At 34.6% G+C, this 11097-nt stretch overlaps 1 pseudogene; it reads right to left on the bottom strand.

Annotated features, from left to right (window-relative positions):
- Nucleotides 1-1360: 1360 nt before the first annotated feature.
- On the bottom strand, nt 1361-1476 carry LOC118603030 (annotated as a pseudogene).
- Nucleotides 1477-11097: the final 9621 nt, after the last annotated feature.

Here is an 11097-nt window from a genome sequence, read left to right on the forward strand (position 1 = left end):
ATGATGCCTAATTCTCAAGGCCATGAAGTTAAAATAAAAGAATATGAATAGAGATCATAAGACAGGGTTTGGTACATATATAAAGACTTCACCTTCTCACTACTTTATAATGTTTTAAAGACTGTGTATACATATGTGTACACCTATGTGTGGGTGCACACACATACACACGTACATATGTATGACTTATGCTTTAGAGATTAGAGATTTATAGTTTAGGGAGCGGTTGTTTAATAACTTTCCAAAGCATTCTCAGGTCTCTTGAATCCCAAAAGTTTGGAAATTTTGAGTTCAGAGAAATATATTACTTTAAAACATATAAAATTTCTGGGTTCAAGGTAAGTAAAATTTGACTATCAGCAGTGTGATATGGATAAAAGCTTTAGGTCTCAAACTATATCGCTTATGTTTGGTGAAGACTGTAAAGTGAATTGGGAAAAAGCACTGGTCATGAAGGATGGACAAGATCTAAATAGACAGGAACAGAAAAGCTCATGTAGGGAACACAGTCACGTCATGGTGACAGCAAAATGATTCAGATTTGAACAAGCCAATTCTAGCATACCTGTTTTTCCTCAAGACAGAGGCAAAATTTTGTCCTCCCAGCCAAGTTGATATATTAAAATTCTAAAATGATCTGTTACTTAGTGGTAGCTGCTTTAATTACTTTTATTCATTCTAGGTCCATTGTAATCAGCTGAGTACTTGATAGGACAGTGTAAAGTCAATGAGGTCTTGTTCTTTATGAATAATCTTTCTATTCCCAGGAAAGACATTTTACATAGTGAGACTCATTACAGTCCAGCACCTCATTCCAATCAACTTGTCCATTGCAATTTCCAGGTTATAAGGTATTCTCAAGCATCAAAGTAGGGCTAGTCATTGAATCTCTTATGTTGCCGATTGAATCACACACAGAGAATTATTTGGTGCATAACATGAATTCCCTGATGTATTATGTGCAAATGACGAGAAGCCTTAGAGACCAGTCCTGACACTTACAGCTAATGAGGAAATCTGACAGAAAAGGGAGAAATGCTGTGCTGAGAATCACTGTGTTACAGTGGATATGACAAAAGATTTGGCCTTAAGAACTCCAGTGTCAAAACTGCTTCTGTCACTTGCCAGTTACAGACCTTGGACAATTTACTTTAATCCATCTAAGCTTTTACTTTCTTTATTTATAAAATAGATCTGCTCTACATTGTGAATGTGTTTATTGTGAGCCACAAATATGATAGCATGCATAAAAGGCTTTAAAAACAGTAAAACGAGATCCAAAAACTTATTTTGTTACAAGTCATATGTCAGACACTTACAGATGGTTTGTTTGTTTGTTTGTTTGTTTGTTTATTATTTATGTCTACAGTACCTGGTCTTCCTAGGTGGTCTCCCATCCAAGTACTAACCAAGCCTGACCCTACTTAGCTTCTGAGATTAGACATCAGGCTTGTTCAGGGTGGCATGGCCATAGACCATGGACCATGTCTCCACTGGGGCGTGAACCCAGAACCTTCTGCGTGTAAAACAGATATGCTAACCACTAAACTATGGAACCGTGTCCCAGATGGTTTAGATATGTGTGTATGCTACATGCTGTTGAGTCATTTCCGATTCCTGGCAACCCTATGAATGAGGCATGTTCACAATGTCCTTCCCACAACAGTCCTGCTCAGCTCTTATAGACTCATGCATATGGCTGTTTTTATGGAGTCAATTCATCTTATATTTGGCCTTTTTCTTTTCCTGTTGCCTTCTGTTTTTCCCAGCATTATTGCCTTCTTCAAAGAACCCTACCTTCCATGATGTACACAAAGTAGGATAGCTTCAGTTTTGTGATTTTTGCCTCCAGGAATGTTTCAGGCTTAATTTGCTCTAGAACCCACTTGTTCATCTTTCTGGCAGTTCAGGATATCTATAGAGCTCTCATCCAACACCATGTTTCAAATGAATCTTTTTTTCCTACCAGCCTTCTTTACTGTCCAACTTTTGTATCTGTACATAGTGATTGGGTATAAAACGGTGTGGATGATCTTGGCTTAGATCTCTAATGACACAGTTTTGCTCTTGATCTTTCCTTGTTCTTCCATTGCTACCCTTCCAAGTCTCAATTCTCTTGAATTCTTGGCTGCAGTCTGCATTTCAATTGACAACTGAACCAAGGTAAACGAAATCTTTAACAATTTCAAATTCTGTATTTTCTGTGTTAAAGTCATGTATTTCTTCCATAGGCACGTTTTTTGTCTTCTTGGTGTTTAAATGGAGTCCCTCTGTGGTGTTTTCTTCTTTCACTTTCATAAGAATTTGTTTCAAATCATTGCTACTTTCTGCCAATAAGGTGGTATCATCTGCATAGCTTAAATTATTAATATTTCTTCTACCAATTTTCATTCCTCCTTCCTCTAAGTCTAGCCCAGTTTTTCATATGCTTTGTTCTGCATACAGATTAAACAGATAGGGAGTTAAAATGTACTCTTGTCTGACACCTTTGCCTGTAGGAAATCATTTTTTCTCTCAGTATTCAGTGGCTTCCTGTCTGCAACTCCAGCTATGATCAGGATAACCATAGGGCTGAGCCATGCTCATTTCTTTTGGAGAAACTCATAACTTTTCATGATCGATGTAGTTGATCTGTACTGTAGTATATACAATATAGACTAACCTTCCGAAATTCTTTGGAGTGCTCTAGTATCTGGTGAATGCTTGCAATTAGATTTCAAGTACTTCTTTCTCTGAATTCGGTTTGAACATCTGGCATTTTTTGTTTCATATAAGGAGAGGCCTTTGTTACATCACTGTGAGCATCATGTTACTTGCATGGGAAATTATAACCAAGGTCATATAGTTATTGCACTCCTTGGCGTCTCCTTTCTTGAAGACTGGGATATATATTGAATGTTTCCAGTCTGTTTTAGGTATAGGCACATAAAAAACAATGGAATTTTTTAAGTCAAAAGAAAGAGAATAAACAACTTCATGTAATACAGGAGTTGAACAATAAAAAAAGGAAACATAATCAGAGTTCTCCGTATGGCTTCACTGTGAGAAAGATTTACATGGTTACACTAAATAATGATTTATGCTTACAATAAAAAAAAATTGTAAAACTGTTATGTTGAACCATTCTTGCATCCCAGGGATAAATCCCACTTGGTAATGGCATATGATTCTTTATTCGTGTTGGTGATTTTGTTTTGTTAGTATGTTGTATTTATACGAGATATTGATCTGTAGTTTTCTTGTGTCTTTGTTTGGCTTCAGCATTAAAATAATACTGACCACATAAAATGAATTTAAAAGTGTTCCTTTCTCTTCAGCTTTTTGGAAGAGTTTGAGAAGGATTGACATTAATTCTTCTTTATATATTTAGCAGAATTCCCAGTAAAGCCATATAGTCCTCAACTTTTCTTTGTTGAGAGATTTTACTTGATGTCAGTGTATTAGGCAAAAGAACCTGTCTTCCAGACTTTAAGTATTGGCTTCAAATAGTGGAAGACCCTTACTAATAGGCCCAGGAAGAGATTCTGGAGGCCTCTAAAATCTTCACCTAGTCCAACCTACTTTCTTCATTCCTAGTTGCCCCACATGTCTGCAGTATGCTTGGTCCCATCAGTGCCCCAGGACAAGAGAAACTGAAGCCAGTTCCTCAAGGCAGTTGCCAGAAAAGTGGATAGTAGGGTGTTCTATCCAACTCCTCCTCCCCTTAAGGCACAGCTGGGAACTAGGGATTTTTTTACCTTTACTCTCTGAGTTGATTCAAGGGGGATGGGCTGTGTTGACTATTTGCACACTAAATCAAACCACCATTTTTGTTTTCACTGGTCCCCTTGTAGCTAGAGTATGCTGAATCCTGTCAGTGCTCCAAAACAGGCAAAACAGAAGCCAGTCATTTGGGCATCCAGTGGAAAATCTGAGGCATTGGATGTGTGGGCCAATTCTTTGCTCCCCAGGGGCAAGCTGGAAGCTGAGTCTTCCTCTCTGCTCACCCTGAACTGAGTCTGGGGTAGGGACTAAACTGACTGCTATAGCCCAAATGCTGTCTCTTTTCTCATTTTTCTCAAATAGCTACATGATGCTGGGTCCTTTCGGTGTTAACAGACTGGCAAGATAGAAATCAGGACTCTGGAAGTCCAGAGAAAAGTTGGGGCACTGGATGTGTGGTTTCTTTCCATCTTCCTGATCGTATTGCTCTCTGATGAGGGAAGGGATTCTGGTGAGAAGGTGTCTCAAATTTTCATATCAGCTTGGTTATGTCTATTTTTGTGCTTCTCTGGGGTGCAGGAGCCTCTCAACTAATTTCTGGATATCTCACAAAGTGATTTCTCTGTTAGTTATTGTTGAATCAATGCTTTTGTGCAGAAAGGAAATTCCAGGCTTCCTATTTTGCTATATTGCTTATGTTACTCCTCATCATGCTGTTTACCATAAGAATATACACTGATTGATAACAATTCTAGTATATATTCTTTACTGAAAACTACAAGAAAATCATCTTTAGGAAATGATGTGCAGTTTTATTGAGTAAAAATATAAATTCACAGTGAAAAGGCTTAGGTTTAATTTCATTTGCTCATTTACTAATTACATGAACTTAGGAAACTGTCATTTTGAAAATAAATAATAAATAAACATATTTGCAGTGTCTAGTATAATTTAATTTTTAAATGTTATCTTTCTTTGTTGATTTAAAAACTCTATAGAAGACATTTTAAATTATTCCATTGCATCATGTCTAACTTACATTTATTATCTCCTCAAGCAGAAAAATACATCCTACAGCAATTTTGAGCTTATATATTTTGCTCTGTTTGCTTCATACATACATCTCTTCAGCAGTCCTCTAAATCATGCTTCCTCATGTTTACACACAATAAAGTATAGAAAATAGAGTTCTAGAATAACAGCACTCGAAGGCATATTAGAAATTTGTTTCAACTGTCATCTAATGCATCAGGAATCCATATTGAAAATGCATTCCTTTATTTCTTTTGAGACTTTTTAATTCCTTGACTGAACAATATTTAAGTGGTACCTTTTGGAATGAAGCCAAAATTTAGCATTCTTAGCATGTGAAAAGCCCTAAATGTAATACTTTTATTTAATAGTCTTTCTTGGTATTATAAATAGGACTTTTTAAAATTCCATTCATTCACTGGTTATTATTGACCTATGACAGAACTCTTGATTTAAACACACACATACAGACAGACATATATAATTTTCGCAATGAAATTATGAAATATGTTTCACTATTTTGCTAGCCATTTACTAAACTATTTTATTATTTCTAATAGTGTTCATAGTTTTTAATTTTTCTCTTTAATGTATAGTTATATAATAATTTTATCTGCAAATACTGAAAATTTGGGTTCTTTTTAATATTTGAACTTAATATTTCTATGAATTCATCCCACATAAACTAGACATGAAAATAATTATAGACAAATACACACACACACACATATCCATTGTACAAAAGAGTGAAAACTGGAAGCAGCTCAAATAATGTCCATCAATAAAGATGAGTTATAGGAATTGAAACAAATGATATAATTCTAAATGTCGAGATTTGAGAAGATGTGCCAAAAGTAATACTTATCTGAAAAGTTTTATTGCAAAATGTAGTCATCACATGTTTAATTTTTTCTTGCCAAATTTTTTTCAACCTGCCCTTTAGAAGTTTACAGGATCCTGTAAACATCCATTTCTAGTTGAGAGCTCACATGTATCAAAACCTAGTATAAAGACACTGCTTAAATGGAAGAAATCTATGACTACAGAATATTTCAATAGTCTAACAAAGTTTGGAAATATCCATTTATACATCCCCCAATTGAGAACTGAATGAGTATATCTCATATATTCAACTTCCTGGTTGTAGGAAATAAATATCTTCCTTGTCTCCTGAGTGTATGCCCCAAATCTGCATGCAGACACTAAAACCTTTGAATTCTTCAGATCTACATCTTATATCTCAGACTGGTACTTAATTGAGATGGAAAGTAAAAGATTACTTTCTCCACCTTTTAGGAGATACTTTTTTTCCCCTTGCTATTTTTATAATGCTCGGAGCATTAAGTACTTTACACTTGATACACTAAGAGATAAACTAACATTTCAGAAGGCAGTTCACTAAATGGGAAACTAGAGGGGTTCAGGATAAAAATTCTTGCTTCAGGAGAGATGATGCTTTATCATGTACCTTAAGGATTTACAGAAAGAAGAATCTCCTAGAAGTCCTCAGAGAATTGTATATACTTTCACCTTGTATTTACATGGCTGTGCAGGACTGAAATGTATTACTGAGGCAAAAAAAATTTATTGCTGATATTTTTAACTTGTTTACTAAGAACAAATGTGGAAATCCAATTCGACTTTCTCCAAAATGCCTAAAGCTAAACTTCTGATTAACTCTTTTGATTACCACTGAATGTGCATTATTTTTATTTCTTTCATCATGCAACAATGTCTAAGGTAAATTGCTTTAAAAAAAAACAGCAGAAATATTGACCTTAAAAACTAAAAATCAATGGGCTTTCAAAAGTTCACTTATTTTACAGTATTTTAGTATTTTTAGTGAAATTAATACTAATAGAGAGCCACTAATGTCATTTTTATACATATTTGTGCTGGGGTCTCATTATGAAGAATTAAACATTTCCTATTTAAATATACACCTACATTTTAAAATAAAGACTATTTGATCTTTCACTCTCAAGTTATAATATTAATATATTCAGGAAATACAGCTTAATAATAATCAGTACTGTTCCCAAGTAGTTTAGTTACCAAACAAATTTTGGAAAATAAAAAGTCCTATTTTTATATGAATTACTCCTCTTGAACATAATAAGCTGCAACTATCAAGAGCCCTATGGGACCTTTAGCTGAACAAACCACTTTAGGTTTGAGGGTCAATGAAGAAGTCACTTGTAAGTGGGAGAGGAATTGCTCCAAAAGTAATATTTAAACAAAACAAAACAAAAAGAATTTTTTTGTATAGAAAAGTTATTATAATGCAAGGAAAGAGAACATTCACACTATGAGAAAAAAAAATGCTCATTTTTGCTGTGCAGCTCCTGGGAATCCCAGATTATCAGGAATAACGAGGAGAGGCTCATTTTGTATTTCTTGACTATTCGTGACAGAGATAACTTGACTATAGTTTGTGTATGTGTGTGTATTTTATTTTATTATTAGTTCAAGTATACAGTACATCGGTTAGACATTTGTATAGTTTATGAAACAAATCCCCTGATTGCTCTTTCTCTTCTTTGGCTCTGTACCTAGCTATTATATTAATGCTGACTATATTCCTTATGCCGTGCTCCCCAGCCCCATGACCATCTATCAACTACTAATTTGTACTTCTTTAACTCTTCACCTCTTTCTTCTAGCCTCTAACTCTCCTCCCCTCTGGCCATCACCAGATGTTCCTTTATATTTGTGAGTCTGTTTTTGATTAGTTTGTATTTTTTGCTTCTTAGATTTCACATATAAGTGAAATCATATTGACTATATTTATTTTTCCTTTAATATATATTTATTAAAGATTTATTCTTTGCCAGAATTTGTCATAGATATAGAAATATTGGAATAACTAAGACCAAGGAGTACATTCAAGAAGTTTCCGTAGTTCAGTGCACAAGGCAGATGTATAAACAACCATTTCAAACACATGTAATGTTTAACTATTGTCTACATAGTGCTGAAGAGTAGAACAAAAGAAGTGATCAGTTACAGTAGTGATGGGGTGAGAGTGTGGAAAGATTTCATATAAGCAATCTGAGCCTAATTATATTTTGGCTAAAATATAATAACCAGAACTAACACTACTGATTCCATAATATGTGCTTAGTGAATCAATTATCTTATTCAGTCCTAATAACTGCTCTTTAAAGTAGGTAATATCACTATTTTAGTAATGAAGAATTGAGGCCCAGATCATATAGACAGAAAAAGATAGACTTGAGATTTGAACTCAAACATCTTACTTCTAAAGCCATTGCTCCCAACCAGGTCACTATGCTGCCTCCCATGTAAAAGTAAGAAAGGCATATTTGCAAAACCCAGGTGTGTGAAATGCAATTATGCTTTTGGAGAACTAAAAATAATTCAGCATATCTAAAGTAGAGTCTGTACTTGAGAGAATGACAGGGAATAGTATTGGATGGAAGCATTAGAGGTCAGACCAAGTGGGACCTTGTAGGCTATGTATAAAGAGGAAGAAATGGAGAAATATATGACTGTAGGCAAGATCAGATGAGAAATTCACAATAGGCAAGGTAAGAGAATGACAGCTACCTAGAGTAATACAGAAGCAATGAGGATAAAGAGACAGGAGTGAAGAGAAAGATGCCACAAAAGAGATGTGGAGAGGATTGGAGGATGTTTTGAAGGTAGTAAATGAAGAAGACTTGAAGGAATCTTAGATTTAGAACCTGATCAACTGGATTATATATTAGTACCACAAGCTAGGACACAAGCGAAAGAGTTGCTTTCTTAGATTCAGTGTCATTATGCCTTTGAGGGTTTCACGTTCATCTTTAAGAGATGTTTGTGCCTAGTGAATGCTTAAGGAATGATTACCTAGCCATTGGAGACTTCTCTGAGAGAAGCATATGACTGTCTTTGGACAACCACGGGATATTTGTATATGCTCTTTAGGAAACAATTTTCCCTTTTCCCCAACTCATGTAAATATACAGTAAAAATCCATTATCATGGGTCTCACAGACATGATCTCACACATCGTCACATCAGTACCATTAAACGGGCCAAGGAACAATTTATTCCCTGCCCCATTTTTTTAAAGGGAAAGAATTGTTCGTTGAATTGCTCAGAATTGTTTAAAACAGAAGCTCAGCCCCAAAGTCAGCTTCAGCATGTCAGAGCAACCACCTAAATGGCTATATGACAGAGTGTAAATTGTAGTTTATTGATACTTGATATAGCTTGAGTTCTTAGAGTCTTAGTTTACTTGTGAGCTTAGAAGCACAAGAGGAGAACTGAAGAGGTATATTTTTCAAGATAGGCAGTTTATTCTTATTTCTTTGTAAGGTTTTCTTTTGACCTATGCTTTTTGTTCAATAAGAATCTCAAAACGATGTTCCATTATCAAAGAAATATGTTTCATAGATATGTTTACTATGTAAAAATGATTCTATATTATAGAAAACACAATATTTGATCCATCCTTATATAATCTTATATTTTATAATTTTATATCTAGGTCATTTCATCTGGTCTCTGCTGATGCATATATAAGCCAAATCCAGTCCTCTTCCTGGAATTCTAGACCCCCATGTGGAACTGCTTTTGTAATTCTTGGATAACTCTCAAAGTTGGTATATTCACAGCTGAGTTACTTATATTATTTCTGTTTCAATTTTGCTTCACTTACGATCTTCTACAAATAGTTAATTGAAACTCTGTTTTCCCATTGCTCAGGTCAAAATCTTGTAGTCATCCTTAACATCTCACCTTCACAAAGGCCCCAAATTGAGTCATTGTCTAAATCCTGCCAGCTGCATCTTAAAATCTGTTTGTATTATATCTACTCTCACAACTGCGCTGCTTCACCAGTTCAAACCATCAATATTTTTGCCTGAAAAATTGTAATGGCCTTCTGACTTATCATCCTGATTTGCCCCCCAAATTCTATTTGCCTCTAAAGTCTATTCCTAACATAGTAGCTATTGTCCTTCTGTTTAAAACGTGGCAGAATATTACGCCTTCACTTAAACCCTCCAGTGTTTTTGCTCTCACTTAAAATAAAAGTCTAAGTCATTAGTATGATTCAGAAGACCCTGTTCGATCTGGCCCTACCAATTCCATTCTAATATTCCCCTCCTACGCTCCCCCTAGCCCACTCCTTTCTGTTCACACTTGACTCCTTCATAGATGAGGCAAACTCCTGCCTCAAGGCCTTTTCACTCACTGTTCAATGTTCTTGAAATGATATCTTTTATAAAACTTTATCCCTCGCATCCTTCAGGTCCTCACTTTTCTTTGAGGACTTTGCAAACTACCTGCTTTAAAATTAGAACCATTACTCCCACATACTATATCCTCCTTCCCTGCTTTATTTTTCTCATATCTCTTATTACTGCTTATAATACTTAGCATCTATTTTACTTATTTTTCTTATTTTTTTTTGTACACTAGAATTTAAATACTATGAGGACAAGTATATTGTCTTTTTTGTTAATAATCCATCACATGGGAAACACTCATTAATATTTACTGAACAACTGGAGGGCTATACATTTTATATTTAATAGAATGACCTAGAATTTTATAAAATATGTTGATGGATTTTAAGGAATCTTGTAGAAGAATGGTTGTTATTATGACATGGACTCATGAAAAAGATACATGTCTGTTTCATCTATTAGGTCAAACCATATAAAATTGCCAATATCCAATGTTGGTTTTTAAATTTTTTAAATAAAATTTGTTATTTTTTTTCCCCTCAGTGCTGATTGTTTTTCTCTTTTTATTTCCCAGACAGTTTGTAAATATAGTTCACAAAGTCTGAAATCTAAAAAATAAATGGCTACTTGTTACTTTAGTTCATGAAAAAAAAGGGCTCTCAATTACTCAGAACTTAACCTGCTTTGTGTGCAGTCGCACCTCTGCAGGCGTATCCACATTAAATGCTGACACTCACAGCTTGGTAGAGAAAAGCTGTGGGTTCCACTTTGTTATTATAGATAGCATCATAAAAAGATAAGCATCTAGTCACTTTTTTTTTATTTTTTAACTTTTCAAAAGTAAGAAGTCAATAGCATCTATTGAGATTTTTGAAATATTGAGTTAAGTTCTCATTTTTCCCTTTTATCTTTACAATTCCTTTTAAAGTGGGTTTCTCTTGAGCAAAGCCAGTTATTTTACATTGAACAGAGCTCTGCAGCTTGTTTTCTTTCAGAGAAAAATCTTTGAAAAGAAAAGAAAAAGTTATAGAACTGTTTTCTTTTTTGAGTGAACAGTTAGCAAATTTGGCACTTTGAAACAAAACTTTGTAATAGGTTAGCGAGTAGACACAAGTCATCTCTATTATTTATGTCTCTTATTTAAAAATTGTTTGGGCTAATC

Source organism: Rousettus aegyptiacus, unplaced genomic scaffold (assembly GCF_014176215.1).
Source record: "Rousettus aegyptiacus isolate mRouAeg1 unplaced genomic scaffold, mRouAeg1.p scaffold_m13_p_5, whole genome shotgun sequence".
In the NCBI taxonomy this organism is placed as follows: domain Eukaryota; kingdom Metazoa; phylum Chordata; class Mammalia; order Chiroptera; family Pteropodidae; genus Rousettus; species Rousettus aegyptiacus.